The sequence below is a fragment of the Sceloporus undulatus genome, chromosome 3, assembly GCF_019175285.1.
Source record: "Sceloporus undulatus isolate JIND9_A2432 ecotype Alabama chromosome 3, SceUnd_v1.1, whole genome shotgun sequence".
Taxonomy (NCBI): domain Eukaryota; kingdom Metazoa; phylum Chordata; class Lepidosauria; order Squamata; family Phrynosomatidae; genus Sceloporus; species Sceloporus undulatus.
In genome coordinates, this window is record NC_056524.1 from 171,130,549 (window position 1) to 171,150,620 (window position 20,072).

General features: G+C 42.1%; 1 protein-coding gene across 9 annotated transcripts in view; it reads right to left on the bottom strand.

The window, feature by feature from the left end:
- The window catches only part of CDH23 (cadherin related 23), a 568,554-nt gene extending 549,164 nt beyond the window's left edge, over window positions 1-19,390 (bottom strand). For all 9 annotated transcript variants that reach the window (XR_006102875.1, XR_006102876.1, XM_042457557.1 and 6 more), the window contains exon 1: window positions 19,170-19,390. The gene's annotated coding sequence lies outside the window, so the exon portion shown is untranslated. The remainder of the gene's footprint in view (window positions 1-19,169) is intronic.
- Between the last annotated feature and the right edge of the window lie 682 nt (window positions 19,391-20,072).

The following is a 20,072-nucleotide window of genomic DNA, read 5'->3' on the forward strand; positions in this document are numbered from 1 at the left end:
ATTATTATTATTATTATTATTATTATTATTATTATTATTATTATTATTATGCTTTATTTATATGGCACTGTAGATTTACATGTATGCTATAGGATTCAAGATATTATTTCATATCTACATGGAGCTGCTTAGTGGGTTAATCCATAGGGTTCCACTTGGTGTCATTAATGTGCTCTTTATGTTAATTATTTTTACACTATTCTCCTATTTGCATCCAATTCAAGTGAATTAAAGATAAGTACAGTGGATCCTTTGTACCCGCTCGTGTTTGGTTCCAAGACCCCCTTGTAGATACTAAACTCCATGGATGCTCAAGTCCCATTATATACTATGGCGTAGTAAAATGGCCTCTTACATAAAATAACATAATCAAGGCTTCTTTTTTAGAATTATTTTTTAAAAATATTTTCAAGTCATGGATTGTTGAACCCATGGATACAGAATCCATGGCTATGGAGGGCTGGCTGTACATCATCAGTGTAGCTCTGGTGATGAAGGCCAATAAAATGAAGTTACAGATGAGAAGCAAGTATTTATAGGCAGACAGCTAATCAGCTCAAGTAAGTATTGTGCATGCTGTACTAGGCAATATTTCACTCCTTTTGAAGGAATGGGATTGCAGAACAGGGATACTTCTTGATCCACTTTTGACATGGGAGGCTAAAGTTACTTCTGCAGCACAGAGTGCCAGCTACAATCCTATTTGGGCACAGATGGATTGGCCTCACTTATGTCTAGTATTCACACTAGTGTTTAGTAATATGGTAATGTCTGGTGTTTGCTTTATGATTTTGTAAAAGTGCTTCATTAATATAGAATGCCCAAATTATAAACAGAGCTGGACATGATAATCATTTTACACCTATGCTATGTCAAGCACACCAGCTCCTAGGTTACACAACTATGGTGATTTACATAATTAAGCAGCAGTGCCAGCTTGACCCCTAATCATCCACAGGTCCTGAATGAATATTGCTAATCAGGGTAACCAGATGGAAAAAAGGACAGGGCCCTCACACTTGTATTAATTCCATAGAGGAAAGGATTTCAGCAGCTCGTCAAGCAAGTGACACCAGATGAAATTCTCTATTCTCTACAGCTATTGAAAGGGCAGGATCACAGTGCTCTTTTGCATCTGATCAGCCTAGAAGATTTTGACTCTTGGCTTTGTCTGAAAAACAGTCTTTACTAAGTTCTTGTTCTCTCCTTCAGTGTTTAAGAAACTTTAAGTAGGTCTTTTTCTTCCAAAGCCTAGCAATTAATCTGTTGTTGTTGCTGCTGCTGCTGCTGTTATTTCTGTCTTGCCTTTTCCCCAGTCCCAAAGTGGCTACAACATTTTTAAAAAATCTTAAAATCCCACAAGATACAATAGTTAAGAAACAAATTAAGCAATAAAAAATAAATCCTTGTTAAAACATACAACATTAGAACACACACATGCACACCAGCACAACAATTTGTTGTTCTTGTGTGCCTTTAAGTCATTTCTGCCTTATGGTGACCCTAAGCTGAACCTATCTATCATGGGGTTTTCTTGGCAAGATTTGTTCATAGAATCATAGAATCATAGAGTTGGAAGAGACCGCAAGGGCCATCCAGTCCAACCCCCTGCCATGCAGGAAATCCAGATCAAAGCATCATCGACAGATGGCCATCCAGCCTCTGTTTGAAGACCTCCAAGGAGGGAGACTCCACTACACTCCGAGGAAGTGTGTTCAGAAGTCTGCCATTGCTTTCTCCTGAGGCTGAGAGCATGTGACTTACCCAAGGTCAACCAGTAGGCTTCATGACTGAGTGGGGAACTGAATCCTGGTCTCCAGAGTCACAATTCAAACACTCAAACTACTACACCACACTGGCTCAGCACAATTAGCAGGATCCAGATCATTGTATGGGTGAGATGGACTTTATACAGTCATTTATCAATGCCTATCAAAACAGAAGTTTGTCTACAAAAGGAAGCAGGGAGGATGCCAGATTAACCTCTGGGAAAGGAGCTCCTGAGTCGGGGGGGGGGGAGCCACTGAAAAGGCCTATGTTCCCACCAGATGTACCTGAGGGAGGTCAGGCAGAGAGAAGGGCCCCCAGCAGATCTCAGAGCATGGGGTGGATTAAAAGGGAGAATATGGTCCTTCAAATAACCAGGACCTTGGCTGTCTAGGGTTTTAAAGGTCATAACCAGCACTTTGACTTGTGCCCAGAAACAGACTGGCAGCCAGTGGAGCTGATGCAAGAAGAGTGTTGTGTAACCAGCCCCAGTTAGCAACCGGTCTGCAGCTCTTTGGACCAGTTTAAGCTTTCAAACAATAGCATCCCTGCACCTGGTGCCACCTAGTGCAGGAGGCATGGCCTCTGATGTGCCGCTTCCGGGGTGCACACTCCTTCCCCACCTATTCCACCCTGTCCTTTTCCTGATGAGGAAAATGAAAGGACGGCACATGCAAGGCAAGCACAAGGGGACAGCATGCATGGGAATAGGAGCACATAGGAATAGTATGTGGTGATGGTGTGAAGGGGGAGGTTTGACCAGGTGTCACCCCTCTTCTTGGGTGTCACTCAGTGTGGCCTGCACCACTGCCCCCCCCCCCCCAGTGATGCCACTGCTTCCAAACACTCTTCAAAGGCATCCCCACATAGAATGAATTACAATAATCCAACTGGGATTTAACTAAAGCATGTGTCACAATGGCCAGATCTGACGTCTCAAGAAAAGTCAGATGTAATCAGGGGCATTAGACACAGTTCTAGTGACATCACTAGACTGGACCTATGCCCTGCACCTGAATCAATATAAACCAGCAAGCCAACTCTTTTATTCTTAATTGTTTTATTCTGGTAAACCATACCGCCTCAGTTTGGCTGCTGTTTCTTCTTTTTAACTTGACACTCTCCCTAGGTACAATTACATTTTTCTGTTGTGTGCAGGAGCCAGAGCAGCTGAGGCCTAAATCACATCTTTATTCCAGTGACAACACAAGCTTTTAAAAAGTGAGAGTACATCTTCCTTACCTCTTGCCTCAGGGGGAGATTCAATTGATAGGATTTGCATCCACTTGATAGTGTGGTGGCTGGATGCAAAGGAAAACAGGACTCCTGCCACTTCAATAGCTGTACAGAAAGTCAGTATCATGCTGGATATCTATACAGTTATTAAGGGTTGTTTCAGGAGCCCTGTTTTTCATCTGGCCACCCAACTCTGATACAGCCATTTGTATGAAGCAAAATTCAGTCCCTGCGTCTGAAGATCTTCTGCATAAACAGCTTCCAGCACAGTAACTCTACAATATAGGGTAAATTGTAGCTACATTCAGCAGTGCCTAGAATCACTGGGCCAATTAAGGATTGCAGGTGATGAGCCTCTGGATCTGCGATCAGCTCACAGCCACTCTGCTTATTTGGATGTGCCAATGACCACAGGGGGGATTTAGTCATCTGTAGTCAGGGGCATTAGACACAGTTCTCTGGTGACATCACTAGATTGGACCTATGCCCTGCACCTGGTTAGATATGAAAAATCCATTGCTTTCTGTAAATGCTTTGCTGCTTCTGGAATTTGTATGATACATCATAAGGGGCCGAGCTTGGTAGGAAATTGACAAGACTTATTTATTTATTTATTTCAAGGATTTATATCCTGCTTTTCTCCCACAATGGGATTCATGCAACAAGGTTCATGGTTCTTCTAGTACCATAATGGAACCTCGCTCCAATTTATTGGTTATAAATATTGCTACTAGAATTTTTTCCCATTACTTACTTGTCAGACTCCTGTGTGATCAATGTTAAAAGCAGGAGATAGTTTCCATTAATATGCAGATCTACATAGAGATCCAACGTGTTTCATCACAAAGGTCCTACATTCCTTCTTTAAGGCTGACAATGACTTCACTCAACAATCTGAATGGCCACACTCATCTGCAATATCGCTTCAGCTTGTCCCACTGGATCTACAGGAGTAACCAGACACCAAGCTATGATGGCTATGAACAGGACTAGAGCACCCTGTGAGTAAAAGCCATTAGTCATTAAGGTTTACTCCTTAATAAAATGTCCACTGTAACAGGTCAACCAGTTCTCCAATTGTTTTGGTTAGTCAGCATCTTGGGATACAGGAAAATTATCTGCAAATACATAGCATAGGGGACAAAAATATGTAGCCCCCCCCCCAGAATGTTGTTAGACCTCATCTCCCATCATCCCTCACCATTGATTAAGGTGGCTAGAACTGATGGGAGCTATTTCAAAACATTTGGAACACCAAACATTGTCCACTTCAGCACAGAGAACCCTATATAGGTGTGGATCAGTAGAAGTTTATGGACTGGCTGGGCATGCTGGATGCTAATTAAAAAAAACACTGACTAGAATTAACAGAGAGTTACATGAAGAGGGAGAGGGAGAAACTGGTTTGAATTAATGAAAAGAAGAAACTGTTTTTGTTCTATACTCATTGTAAATAGAGTGAGTTCTATATATTCACTCTAATGCAGCTGTCTAAGCCATCGAGACTTATCTGTGGTTGCAAATGACATGGACAATTCTCTTCAGTTCCATTGGACATTTCTTCCTATCTTCTATCCCACATATTTAAAAGCCTTTCTAATAAATAGTAGAGATTCACATTTTAAGCATTAGAAAACAGAGACTGGGATCCTGTTAGTTAGTTTCAACTACAATAGATTTGTTCAATCAGTTGCTGAATGGTTAGTCAAAACATAGGTAAATCACATTAATCCAGTGGGTCTACCCTAATCACAACTAACAATAAGATTTAGGCAAGAGTGTGAATCAACTAATCAAATAGAAACTTGCTAGATAAGTGTTTCTCCAAATGACACATTAAATTTTCACCATATGCAAGATATTTTTAAGAAGAAACAATTAAGCCTAAAATAATTGGCACAGGAGTCTGTTTTATGTTGCATATTTAACTAGGAACTATACAGCATTGACAATCTATTTCTGAATCTAACACTACCAAATAGCCTTCTTTCCTACAGACATATCTCAGATTTTGAATTCACCTACTAAAACCTCACTAACCACCACTGTTGTTGTTGTGTGCCTTCAAGTCACTTCTGACTTACAGCAACCCTTAGGTGAGCCTATCAAGGGGTTTTCTTGGCAGAATTCGTTCAGTGGGAGTTTGGCCATTGCTTTCCTGTGAGGCTGAGAAGGTGTGACTTGCCCAAGGTCACCCAGTAGGTTTCCATGGCCGAGTGGAGCCAAACATTGTTTTCCAGAGTCATAGTCCAATGCTCAAACCACTACATCATGCTGGCTCCCAATATACTTGCTCTTTAAAAGCTGTTATGGAATAGATAGTTCTTTCTACTGCAAGCAAAGCACACCTGTGCTCCACATTGCTGGCAGATATGTGACTATTTACAGCATGGCAAGAGTTTCTAACTTAATTTTACATAACTGTCATTTCTAACAGCAGGGCTTTGGTTTGTACAGAAGTGCCAAGAAGGACTGTTTCTCAACATTCTCTCTCTTTGGCCAACTTGCTGGTTCTACACAAAAAGGAACTATTCTTATGAACATTTTAATGCACTTGTGTATTTCATATATCAATGTCATAATTCTTATGGTTTTTAATCACTTACATACTTCATATTCATATAAATGTCGTAAATACTTTTCTATTTTTTGGTAAATTAATGTTCTATGTTGCTGTTGCAGCTATGAGGTATAAAAGAAAAAGCAAATGTTCTTAGTACACACCACCCTTCTATAATATTGAATATTGGGTTTGATTCCCAGCTTGTCCATAAAACCCACACTCTCAGTCTCAGGGAAAGGCAACAATAAACCTCCTCTGAACAAATATAGCCAAGAAACCCCCTTGACAGGTTCATCTCAGGACAGAAACAACTTGAAGGTGCACAACAAAAAGAATATGACTCTTCCAAATCCACAAATGAAATCGGAAATGATGCCCCCACCTAAGTGCAATGCATGCAGAAGCAGGAGAGGTCCACCCTCCGCCCAAAAAACATTTGGAGTTGGTACTTAATAAATTACTCTATAACCCCCAATTCTACATTTTGAGGGCTTTCGGATAGGAATCTATAATTAAGCTTAAAAATCATATCTGCTAACTGCCCCATATCATTCAACTGCTGACCATGCCATTCTCATTCTAGGAGTGCACTTAAGACAAATGTTGCAAACATGAGAGAGCATTTGGAGGGCTTTATACATTCACTACTATGCAACGGTTTCTCTTTAACATGGGTTGTTATCTTGGTCAACCTGCATGCAGCTTAGCAGTACTGTGTGGTTGTAGGCAATCTGGTCAACTAGCATATAGCGGTTTTGGAATATTAGGCTCTCTTCCTTATGACAGGAGAAAGATCCAACTAACAGCTGCCCATATTATATGCAGCTGTGTGCCCTTGATCACTGCCTGAAGCACTGACTTAACAAGAGACTTATCACACTTGAACCTGTGGGGATTATGTAGCAGAATAAACTGAATTCTGAGTGAAATGCAACCAAGGGACAGCCCTCTTGACCATCTCCAATGTGTGTGTAATTGGATTTGAGTGTGCCACATTTAAAAAAATGTGCTCATTGTTGCGGCACATTTTACCCTATACACTGCAGATATTTCAAACTTCTTTCTAGTATTACTCCCCCCCCCCATCATAAACCTGTGTAAAGCAGGTGCATGTTACAAAACCCCAATACAGCTGTTGTGCTGGAGCAATTTCACATAAAGGAACGAGATAAGACAACTATCTAATCTTCACCTTGAGCTAATCTTTGCATCATGTTTCTCCTCAGGAGGATCTCACAAAATAAACTTTTGACACTCAGCTAGAAATCTTGAGCCAAGAAGATATGGGTTATGGCAAAAACCTCATTTTTATTTTTCTGGGCCAACATACCAAGCAGCTTTAACAAGAGAAGAAAAACAGCCTCATGCAATCATAATAGCAGACTGATTATTCCATTACAGCCAAAGTGGACTTCCTTTTTCCATTCTACACTAGAAGATTTAAAACATTCAGAGGCTCTTCAAGGAGCTGTTCAAAGGGTTGGTGTAATCTTATTGCTGGGAATTTTTAAAAAATTGTCCAATGATAGTTCTGGATATCCCTCAAGGGGGTTGGGGAAGATATACAGTAAAAAGTCTTTCAAATGTGTCCACTAGAATTAGTAGCTGACAATAATTTTTACTAGCTTATCTATCCTTGCATGCCTAGTTTAGTCATTTGTGCCATTTTGACAGCCTGAAAGGAGAACAGTATCTAGAGGGCCACAAATTGCTCACTGCAGTGTAAGGCAATGTTTTGGGACAGGAAATATAGGGATTCTATTCCTCTCGTCACCTTCCTGAGGCTAGGATGTCCTCTGATATTTTACAGAATCAGTCTCACTAAACCACTTCAGAGTCATAACAGTTTCTGACTGGTCATTTGCACATATAATCTAACAGAGGACCATCTCATTGCTTGTTTTTTGTTTCTTAGACCTCCCGGGTGCCTGTGAAAGGGCCAGAAGCAGGCTATGGAAACCCAAGAAGCAGCAACTATGTGCAACAGCACACCTCTCAGTCATGTTCCCAAGCAACTGCTGGTAGAAATAATATGTAGCCATAATCTTTAGTAGCCACATCTAGTGGTGTGAACAAGTGTACATTGATAATGTGAATTTTATGTTGGGGTACAGAAATGTTCTAGTCTCAGTTGCTTAGTCATACTCCAGCTGGCTCTTTGAACTGTGAATAAAAAACCAATTACATTTAAGGATTTGAAATTTAAACTAACAAAAAATATTCCACCATTTAAGTGATATAGTAGCATTCTATGCAACATTACCACCCCCACACAAAAATTAATATGCATTCATAGGTGTGTTTGCCAGCTGTATGCATTTTTGCATACATGATCTTATTGTGTGTTTGCATGAAGTGTGTTTGTACACATTGTTATAATGTATGCATTCTTATGTGCATGTTTTTCGAATAGGTGCCTTTGGAATGCTTTGTGGTACTGCATGAATCACATTACAAACTTCAAAACATATGGGTTTCTGACTATAAATTTTATATGGGGTCAGGCTGAGTTCAGAAATGTGCAAATTAGGTATTAAAATGTGAAATTAATGAATTTCTCACCTACCCCTAAATCTGAAACTTGCTTAGCCTACTATTTGGCCCAGAAAAAGGTGTAAGTGGATTCTGTGTCTGTTTAACAACAACACGCTTATTATATGCTATTTATACATTATTGTTATACAATCATTGTTATACAACCAGTAAGATACATGTAACCTGAATTCTATATACCTACAAATGTTTCATTCCATCTCCATCATGACTACAGGGCTCACAACAACAGACCTAAATTTTTCTAATTTTTCTATATCACCTATTTTTTTGTACACCTTAGTCGAATGTGGAGTTCTGGAGAACTCAAAAGCAAACATTTTTGGTTCATTTTGGTTCATTTATTCATTAGATCTAGGTAATTACCCAACTGTGAATCTTCTTTCTACTCATGGATTAATATGTTTGTTTGTTTGTTTGTTTGTTTGTTTTTAAAAAACCTAAACATGTTTGCCCAGAAGTCCAAAAGTTTAACTAGACTTTCTTCTTAGGAAGTGTGTTTATGGTTTTCACCTGGAAAGTACATTTATCAGAATAGCATTTTTGTTATTTAAACTCTGGTTGTAAGGGTGGGGAGATGTTAGAAAGCAGGCTGACAAGTGAGAATGCTATTAGCAGTATGCTTTGTCAGGGCCAGAACCACAAGCCATATGGTCCGATATCAAGTGGCTAAATTCAGTATGCTCGAAAACAACACCAAGGGAATGTGGTCCAACATTTCTTCAGAGAAGAGCCTCTTGTTCCCTACTATCAATAATCCAGTCAAGTTCATGGAGGTCAAAATTACATTGTCATCCACATTCATATTCAGAAACCATTCCCACTGAATTAAAGAATATTTATCCCAGGCAAGAACGTAGATAATTGCAACCACATCTTATTTCTGTGTGGAAATGTAAGGGTTAGACTGCTAGTTTTCTTGTTCTTTTTGTTTAGCCAGTCAGAAAGAAAAAAAAAAGAAAGGATGGATTTGAATTTAGCACCATCACATCTCTAGATTTCAAGATGGGTAGCACATTCTAAGCACAGAGATCATTAAAGCAGTATGAAAATAAAAGGTTCAAAGAAACTAGAACCCTGTTTTTAAAAGCCCCAAAGCCTATCCAGATAGCTGAAACTTGCAACACTACTGGAAGTTTCTCACTTTTTAGCAAGCTTATCCAAGGGAACATCCACTAAGTGCTTCTCTTTCACCAAATTCAAGAGAGCATCTTTCTGTGCACTTTTCCTTTAGGAACTTGATACACACAAAAATGTGTTCTTAAAAGGATACTACTGCTCAGGTTAATACAAGTAAAGAAACTTCGGCTTGTTACAGACTGCCAAAATAAAGCTGCTTCGGGTCTCTTTGGAGGTATGCTATTTAAATGATGCATGAGTCCTAAGAGTCCGGAAGCTGCACCAAAGCTGCACTTTTATGCTTAGGAATGGAGTGTGGCTTTGGTGCGACCTCCGGACTCTTAGGACCCATGCATCATTTAAATAGCATACCTCCAAAGAGACTCGAAGCAGCTTTATTTTGGCAGTCTGTAACAGGCCTTCGAGTTATGTTGTTGTGTGCCTTAAAGTCATTTCCAACTTATGGCCACCATAAGGCAAACGTATCATGGGGTTTTCTTGGCAAACTTTCTTCAGAGGAGGTTTGTCGTTGCCTTTCCCTGAGGCTGAGAGGATGTGACTTGCCCAAGGTCACCCAGTGGGTTTCCTGGCTGAGCTGGGAATCGAACCCTGGTCTCCGGAACTGTGGTCTAACACTCAAACCATAGGGGAAGTGACTGTAAAATAATTTCACATCAAGATGCTTCAGTAAGCATCTGCAATGATTTCTTTCCCCACCTATTCCAAGGCTTGGTGTGAGAGACAAGTGCCAACTCTCACAAAGCCTCCTTGTATGTACAAAGTATTATTGTTAAAAGTTAAGTATGAATTTGTATAGAATTGTGAACAGCCAAAAAATTGCACACATTTTTTGCTCAGCTTCATTTCAGCCCTTTCCCTATCCTTCCTCTACTCCTGTCCAAGCATATATAAATGAGGACATGAGAAAAGGAGAAAGTGTAATCAATTTAGAAATAGCATATCACTTTGAGGAAATGCAGCAAAATCAGATCCTTCTGTTTAGGTAATCAGGAATGATTTCTTAACACCACACTTCCAAGTGAGTTCTTACAGGCTAAACTTCTTAAATGTTATAATTACGCAATGGAGATAGCCATGTTCATCTGTTGTAAAGAATCATGTGGCCACTTAAAGGCTGACTAATAGATTACAGTACAACAATTAATCATTTATCATGGACTACATTGAATAATCTGTGGACTAGAACCCAAATGGACAGATTTCAATCTTTTAAGAACTAGTTTATTTTCACCCCACTGTCATTTCCCTTTTGACACCCATTTGCCTGCTATTAGTGCACCTATTCAGTTCAGAGAAAAAAAGGTCACTGACAAGGTATTCACTTAGGATCTAACAGGAAAATATAGTTCTGAGTGCGATCAGTACAGACGTCACATGATAGGCTGAAAACAGACAGCCCTAGAGGGGCGGCATCATGCCACCCCTTTGTGTGCTACAACAGGGCCGTGGCAACCACATGCCTCGGCCTTAATCTGGCCTTTTCCCAGCACAAACAGGAGCAGCAGAAAGCACCGGGGAAAGGGGTGCCCCTTTCGCCACCGCTGCGGCTCTTCTCCATTCCTGTGGCATGCAGCATCTGCTCACTGCACTATAGGAGCTTTCCCACGCTGCCCACCATCTGATTAGGTGGGCAGCATGGGGCCGGATTGGGGTCACCATGCCCTCATGCCACCCCAAGCTGGCTCTTATTGCTGATCTGTTTTTTCCCTTAGTAACATGGGCCCTCCTTTCTTTTAGTTTAGCCCATCTATTGAAATTTTCAAGTGAGCGAGACAGGAGTGTGGGGAAATGTCTGGCAGCATTTACTACTAAATATCCTCTGTAAACAAGCTCTCTTCCTATATCAGTGTGAAGCTGATTCTCAGTTCTTCATCTGCAGCTCCTAGAACTCTGTTTGATTCAAAGGTACAGATGCAGATTGAATAAGTACTTCAGATTTGAATGTCACATTTTTTAGCCCTCCAAGCATTCTTACTCATAAAGGATAGCAGAGGTAGTGGTTTGGAGAGCAGAGAGAACTAGCTGATTATGCCATTGCCTCCTACATTGGCCAGTGCTGGCCTTTTTTATATATACCTGTCATGAACAGCTGAAAACTAACAAAGGCTCAAGAAGTCATAGCTTTTATTTCTGAGATCCTCCCCCCCAAAAAATATAGCAGAATTAAAAACATAAAATATGGCTTCATAGAAGAAGATATGCCAGTATTTCCCCACCTGCATTTGCCTACCTTGTATACTGGAATATAAGCACCAGTTCAGAAAACAATTTAAAGCTGCTGCTGTATCCAAATTTGCAACCACAGCATTGAGGGTTCAGATCTCAGACTCCCATGCCAAAGAGTAAGTGTTTAATTCTAGGACTGAGTTTTTCTCCTCTTCCTCTGCTAAACCTAAAAGCATCTAATAGGACATAGTTTGGGGCACCATAACTCAGGATATGCATCTCACAAATATAATTTTTAACCAGCCATTAGCCTAGATAAGATCTTCGTCGAAGAAGTTTCTGTCTGCAGCAGTCTCTATTATATGTCCTGGAAGTATTATTAGAGCCCATGATCAGCCTATAAATGTTCAAATAAATAACTGCCCTTCCATTTTTATATGCATATTGCTCATAGTTTAGGGATGGGGCATCTCATTTCAGATCATGGCCATGCTTTTAAGCTAGACACCAGTAAACAAAATTTGTATAGAAGGGTAAGCAAGGTATGATCTGGATATACTAAATGAAATGGCCCAAAACATATGGAGATGACTTTCCTAACTGGTGTCAGTGCCTGTTCCTCTTTTGGGTTATCTATGTAGCTCTGAATCAAAGCAGGAATTAGTAAGAAGGAATGTCATATTAGAAGACGTACAAAGCTCTCTTTCTCCACCAGCTGGGCTACACAGGAATCCTTCTCCACAAGCATTACAAGATATCAACCTACTGAGAAGAGGATGTCTCAGTAGGACTAATTTTATGAAAGTGGAGTAATATTCTTGATATTTCTCCTTTGCCCTAATCTTTGGACTGGGTCAAGGACTAAGGCTTCAACAAGGAAATGATGGAGATATGTGGGCTGGAGGAGCCTGCTGCATTCCTGGCATTACACTGTAAAGCTAGCTGCAGTGAGTAAAACAATAGACTTTATGTAAAACTATGCTATGGCCTCTCAACCTTGACTACCAAACCTTGTCCCTTAAGTGTAAATTGGCTGTGATCCTGTAAAGATAAATGAAGGCACCTGCCAACATGATTTTCTCCCATGTCTCTAAATCCCACCCTCCTTAAATTAAATGAAGTCTATTCCTGAATGCTGCGGAAACAACAGTGATCAAGGCAGAAACACACTTGTTTTGTCCTAATCTACTGCAAGAAAATAAATTAATAAATAAAAATGATGTAGCTTTTAAGTGAATTATGGACTACACATTTCATTGGGAGTGGGAAACTCTCCCACATACAAACACACACACACACCCATCTTGCAAGAGCTGCATCCCCTCAGAGCTAATCTGTTGTCTCTTCTATGCTGGAGGCAGGCAAGACAGAAGCCAGCAGTGGACATGGTCACCCTCTCTTTCTTTCTTTCTTTCTTTCTTTCTTTCTTTGCCACCCCACACATTCCCATTCTGATATCCCTTGCTCTTCCAGCATGAGCACATGCAGATACAAACAGTTCTTCTCAACCCAGCAGGCTGCTATGAGAGGAACAAATCATTCTTTTCTAAAGGTCTAGACTAATGGCATATGGAGTTTTTCAAGTTCGTCCAAGGGGCAGAGGTTGTCCACCTCCTGTGTACCTAAACAAATATTTTCTATAGTTGTGGCTGTGGTAAGAAGTGCAACAGAGAAAAGTCAAGACTGGCAAATGTGGACCATTTATATAAACATGTTGGAGAATGAAAATGTTTTGCAGATGCTGTTATGTTGAATAAATAATCTTATACTTTTCCTGCCTATTTCTTCAACCATCACACTGTGAACATTAATTGTATATTTACAATCTCTTTTCCTCTCACTTCCAACAGGAGAGAATGCCAAGAAATGGCTAATTAGAAAAATGCAGGGTGCTTCAAGATCCCATCCCCTTTCCTTGTCTGAATTTCCTTTGCCACATGTACACACATAAACTTTTTGTTCTCTGCTTTCACCTGTCTGGAAGGCAGTGAGAGAATTAGCCCTACCAGCACACAGGGTAAGTTTCAGATTTTAATACCCAATTTCCACCTCCCTGAACTCAGCCTGAACTCACATGAAATTTGTAGTCAGAAACCCTAATATTCTGAAGCTTGTCAGGTGATGCACACAGTACCAAAAGGCATTCCAGAATGCACCTATTTAGAGAAAAATGCACACGAAAAATTCATACATTAGAAAAATGTGCACAAAAACACACTTCATACAATCACACAATAAGAGCATGTATGCAAAAATGCATACAGATGAAAAACACACCCAAGAATGCACATTGATTTTTGTGTTGGTGTGTGGCACAGAACTCTAGTGTGCCACTTAACTGGTGGAAATTTTGTTGGTCTTGCTCTCTTCATACAGGAGGTTTAATCTGCAGCTCACTTTGGTTATTATGTGATGTGAAAAGGTTGTGTAGTCTGTGCAGTATTCTTGTACAATCATAATTACATGAAAAGGGATGGTACTGTAATATATGTACACATACTGTAATATGCAACTACCTCAGGTGGCAAATGCTCTGAACAGAAGCAGTGCCAGCCCCCAGTTATACTTCCTGAGATGTGCCCCATTTGTTCCTACCCTTCAGCCCAAACTAGCCAGCTGGTTTTATTTGTGGCACAATATTATTATCAGTTTGCTACTGTTGAATTAAGATCCAAATGCCAGTCCAGTCACTTCTTGAACATGTAGTGAAGCACAGAGCCAACCTGTTCTTTGCCTCAGGAAGAAAAGAGTCTTAGACTAGCCCTCAACAGAAGCAGCAGCACTCAGAGATTTCCTCAAAAGTATACAGCTAAAGAGCCTAATGGGGAAGGCTATATCTTATTCTGTATGCCTAGATATCCTAAAGGCACAGGATCCCATCTGATCTTGGAAGCTAAGCAGTATTTGGAAGGAAGATTGCCAATTAAGACCAGGTGCTGCAGGCTATATTTCAGAAGAAGGGGCATGCAAAACCACCTCTGAATATTCCCTGCCTAAGAAAACCCTATGAAATTAATGGGGTTGCTGTAAGTGAACAGGTGCCTTCAAGGCATGCACACGCGCGTACACACAGAGTGGTATACCTCCCATTCAAAGGCAAAGGTGTATACACACACACACACACACACACACACAACTTCTTTTAAAGAAGTACTTCTTGAAGAGTAAAAAGCAGAGATCACTGGAACAATGCACAGCTGGATTTGTTTTAACAAAACAGGTCAAAACAATTTGGTGATGCTGTTTTGAAACACTGTGCAAAGATTTCCATGCCTACAGGCTTTGTTTGGGGATAGACAGCATCAGAAGGGGGAAAGAGAATTGTAGCTTGCCCCTCCCCATTTGACTCCCTTCCATTCCTGGACTCCCCTGGCTATTGCTAAAAATGACACTTCTCGCACACAGATTACAAACGAACCAAACTGTAACTTGAAATGAGACAGCAACCCAAAGATGCTTATTCAAATGTTAAATTCCACAAAAATTAATAGAACCCCATTTTAGAAGAAATATATTTAATATGGGATCATTCATGCAAAAGTATTAACTCTCTCTTCATACACATCCCACCATGTGGAACAAAGCTCTCAACCCAGAGATGTACTTGTGTCCTATTTACAAATCCCCCACCCACCCATCTATCCCTTTTACTGTCTCCACCACCTGGAAGTATGCGCTTGAGGTATATGAAAAAAGAACCACCATGAGTTCAAATTCATTCACTGAAACAACAGGATGAACACTCAGTCCTCCTTCTTAGAGAGAGATTTTACTTCCTAGAGTTTACTCTTCATCTTCCAGAGCCTGCATGGCTAAGGAAGAGTAACAGCCTCTGCCTATATGGACATCCATGTAGTCCAGAGGAGGGTGACCAAAATAATGAAAGGTCTAGCAAAATGCTGAAAGGCCCTTTGAGGAGCAACTTAGTGAGATGGGTATGTTTAGCCTGGAGAATAGAAGATTAAGAGGGAACATGATAACCCTGTTTAAATATCTGAAAGGATGTAATACTGAATATGGAACAAGTTTGTTTTCTGCAGCTCCAGAAAACAGGACCTGGAGCAATGGATTCAAAATACAAGAAAAGAAACTCCACCTCAACATTAGGAAAAACTTCCTGATAGTAAGAGCTGTTGGACGGTGGAACAAACTCCCTCAGAGTGTGGTGGAGTTTCCTTCTTTGGAGGTTTTAAACAGAGGCTGGAATTGCCATCTGCTGGGCATACTTTGTGTATTCCCGCATGGCAGGGAGTTGGACTTGATGGCCCATGAAGCCTCTTCCAAGTCTGTTATTCTTTTTTTAAAAGCTTTATTTGTTAATAACGTAAAAAAAACATATACATCACATACACAAACAAATGCCTACAAAAACAAACACGAAAAACAATATCTTCTAACATAAAAGAACAAAGATATATAAGAGCAACAGACTTCCAAGTATCTCTAATTCTGTGGTTCAACGGGAGAAAGAAAAAAACGGCGATGCTGGAGTCATAGGTCTACATTTTATCAAGTTGTTGTTATAGTTGTTTCAATTAAGATGTTATAGAGAGAACAGTGAATCACAGAATTGGTCCCTCTATAACATCTTAATTGAAACAGTTATAACAACATCTTGGTAAAATGTAGACCTATGACTCCAGCATCATCATTTTTTCTTTCTTTCTCCTGTTTGATTGCTAACGCTTTTGAGTTATGATGAAGAAGCCAATGGAGCTCTGAAAGCTTGCATCATGTACTTTGTGAATTTGGTTGACCAATAAAGGTATTGCAGTTTTGTGGCTTTTGGGATGTTATTGTACTTTTCAGGGCAAAGTTACTGCTGCCTTCCTAAAAGCAAGAGAGAGACCCTCCGTCCAGGCAGCTGTCCAGACTCAGACTTGCAGGCACCTGACTGGGTGGCTTTAAAAGGCACCTCTGCGCATGTGAAGGCATGCTATTCGAGCATCCTTCCTGCAAAGTGATGCTAAGCACAGGTGGTGCACGGAACAACTCTGGAGCGGCACACATGGGTGGGGTTACACAAGGCTTTGTAACTAGATCCGATGCGTAGCTAGGAGGGCGTGGAGAAACCCCTGCAAGGCCTTACCCAGGGGAGGAAAGAGACTTTTGCGCCTCCCTCTTCAGAGGAAAGAGACCCAGAGCAAAGCAAGAGGGACTGAACCCAAGAGAGAAAGGTGGCAGAAACAGTTTTGGGGAAAGGGGGGGGGGGTTCCAGACTAAGTGCCATCATTGGGGGTAGGGTAAACACATTGCAATACATCAGGATATTAAAGTAAAGTAAGAAACACAAATAACACTCTCTCAGCCTCAGATGGCCCTGGCAACCCTGCTCTGAAGAACTTTGACCAAGGAAGCCCCACTGATAGGTTCGTCATAAGTCGGAAACCACGTAACAGGCACAGATTGAGAGAAAAGAACAGCCACAGGTTCAAAGCAGAAGTCAGTGGTATGAGATTCCCCAGATACTCTATATTTCAGAGGAGGGAAGTGGCAAAGCCATCTCTGAGGATTCCTTGCCTAAGAAACCATGTGCTTCGAAAGCTTGCAACAAGTATATTGCACATTTTGGCTGGCCGATAACGCTTTAACTCTTTGTCTGGCTCAAGGCTATGGAATTCTGGGAGTTGGAGTTTGTTTTGGGGACCAGAGTCTGCTCTGGTCCCCCACAACAACTCCACTCCCAGATTCCATAGCCTTGAGCGACAAGAGTTAAAGCTGATGTTTGTTGCAATGCTCCTGTCCCTATTAAGGAGGTGCGATGATATTCCCTTTAATTATTGTTTTATTAAGCCTTCCAAAGTCTTGGAAGTCGCAAGAACTTGGCAAGGAGGGAGAACTTGCTGATCATAGGATTTGCCTGTATTTCAAGCAGTATCCACAGCCACAGATGCAGGAGAAATATCAGGAATAAGCTCTTCTAGAACATGGCCCGTAGCCCGAAAACCCACAAAAAACTAAAGCCACCTCCCTTCGCTGCAGAAACTTATTTCAGAACCGCCACAAAAAGTAGATATTGCCCTGCACTCTGAAAGTGTTGCTATTCACTTTTTTCAATGTGTTAACACATCTAAGTGCCTAGGGCTGCACTGCTGAAAAATCTAGCCTGCACCGCTTTAACTGCCCTGGTTCAAGGCTATGGAATCCTAGATGGAAAGTATCAGACAGAGGTGACAATCTCTCACAAAACTCCAGATCCCAGAATTCCATAGCTGCGAGCCAGGGCGGTTAAAGTGGCATCAGGCTGGGTCATTTTTGCAGTGGGGCTCACTAGCCCACAGGAGACTTGCTTGCTGCAGCAGACACCGGCTACCTTTGGGGGATATTATTTTATTAATCAAATAATATATTTGGGGTGTTTTGCCTGGGAAGAGAAGGTTAGGTGATATGAGCCCTGTTTAAATATTTGAAGGGATGTCATATTGAGGAGGGAGCAAGCTTGTTTCTGTGCCCCAGAGAACAGGACTGGAACAATGGATGCAAGCTCCAGGAAAAGAGATTCCGCTCAACATTAGGAGGAACTTCCTGACAGTGAGGGCTGTTCGACAGTGGACGCACTCCCTCAGTGGAGAGTGGTGGAGTCTCCTTTCTAGAGGTCTTTAAACGAGGCTGGATGGCCATCTGTCAATGGGGATGCTTAGATTGAGAGTTCCTGCATGGCAGGGGATTGGACTGGATGGCCCTTGTGTCTCTCCCAACTCTTGATTCTATGAAAACAGGTGGCCAAGTCTTGAGGAAAGCGCTTCGCCCCTGCAACCGATCTTCTCCCCGCTTCCTAGAATCCCGGTGAGTTCACTGGGTTTTCTCTCGTCGTCTTTGGTCCAAGGAGGCTCAGAATGCTGGAGATACTGTAATATATTTTATTGCTGTAACCGCCGCGATTCCTTGCGATTGGGCGGGCTATAAATAATATATGGTGTTGTTATTATTATTTTATTATAATAATAATAATTACTGGACGACGGAAAGCAGTAACATTATCCCCCTCCGTTGAAGAAAAGAACTTTAGAAGGAGGGGAAGAGAGAGAGGAAGGGAGGAGAGAGGAGAAGAGGGGAAGAGGAAAGGAGAAAAAGAGAAAGTAGAAGAAGAGACGAGAGAGGGAAGGAGGAGGAGAAGAAGAAGAGAGGAGAGGAGACCCAAAGGGAATACTATGGGATGGGGCTCCTCAGTCTCTGTACTATTTCCCGATGAGCCTTTGCAGCTTGTATGGGAGAGGACTGTCGTTCTGGCCCCATTGCATTAGAGCCTAATGCTTTCCGTTCTGAAAAAGGGGAATGTCAATACATTGTAAAGCCCTTACAGTGGGTCTACCTGCCTTTATTGGGGGGTTTTCAGGTCTCCTTCTTCCCAACGCTTTCTCCCAAGTAAAGCCCCGTTGTCTGCCTGACAAGTTTGTTGGAAGCCGAATGTGCCAAAGAAGGTCTCTGGGGCCACAACACAACTCCAAATGCCAGAGTCCCACAGCCTGGAACCATGTGGGGTCAAACCGGGGTTGATTCCCGCCGTGCGGATGCCACCCAGAGCCAAGAGGAGAGGGGGCGTGTCTCCAGTGTGAAAACAACCCAGTTTGGACCCACATTATGGACTCATGATGGGTTTTGTCGTCCCTCTTTGGAAGGCTTAAAAACACCCTCAAACTCCAAACTTTAGGGGATTTGGGGAGAGAGAGAGGACCCGCATTTAAAGCGGTGCCGAACTGCCTCCTTTCCGCTGCGGAGGCCCCCAGGGGAAGTCCCTCCTTACCTGGCTGGGAAGGGGGTGAGGAGTCCTTCCTCTCTTGGGCGCCTCAGGCGGGGAGGCTCCTCAGCCAAGGGCCATGGCTCTCCTTATCCCAGGTCTTTCTGGAGGGGATGGCTCTCCTTCTTTCCTCAGCCTTGGGGCTCCTTCTCTCGCTCAGACCAAAGCCGCCTTCCCTGCTCCCCTTGTCGAAAGCCAGGCAACTTTGGACCCCTCTCCTCTCCTTCTCTTCCTCCGCGAGGTGCGATGCCAAGTGGGAGCCGGACTCTGCTGCTGCTGAGAGGGAAGGAGGGCTGGGAGGAGGCGGCGCAAGGCTCTCTTCCTCTCCTCCTCCCCCCCCCCCTTTGCCCAGTATGAATATTTAGCTCCACAGCAGCAGCATCCTTGCTCTCCTCCTCCTCTTCCTCCTCCTGTCACAGGGACCTCTCTGGCTGCTTTGGACACTTCGGCAATCCCCCCTCACTACCACACACACACAGAGAGAGAGAGAGCAAGCCCTCAGGGCGAAGGAGGGAAGGGCAGCCAAAGCAGGGCTCGGGGGTGTGTGTGTGGAGGAAACACAACAGAGAGTCACACACAGAGAGAGAGTCCCATATTCGCCCGCCCTCTCGCCTCCTCCTGCTCTCTTTTGGCGCCCTGCCTTTTAGTCTTCTTCCTCACCTTTCCCTCCCCAAGGCGAGGAACATGTCAAGGCGCCTGAAGATATACCTGTGTTGTCTGTGTCTCATATATGTGAGAGGGGCACTTCTCCGAAAGCTTCAGAGTCCCTTCCCTGAGGAAAGAAAGATATATATATATACTATATTATATAGAGAGAGAGAGAGAGAGTTATATATATATATATATTTATATTAGTGAGTGAGAGAGAGAGATTATATATATTATATATTATAGGAGAGAGGGAGAGAG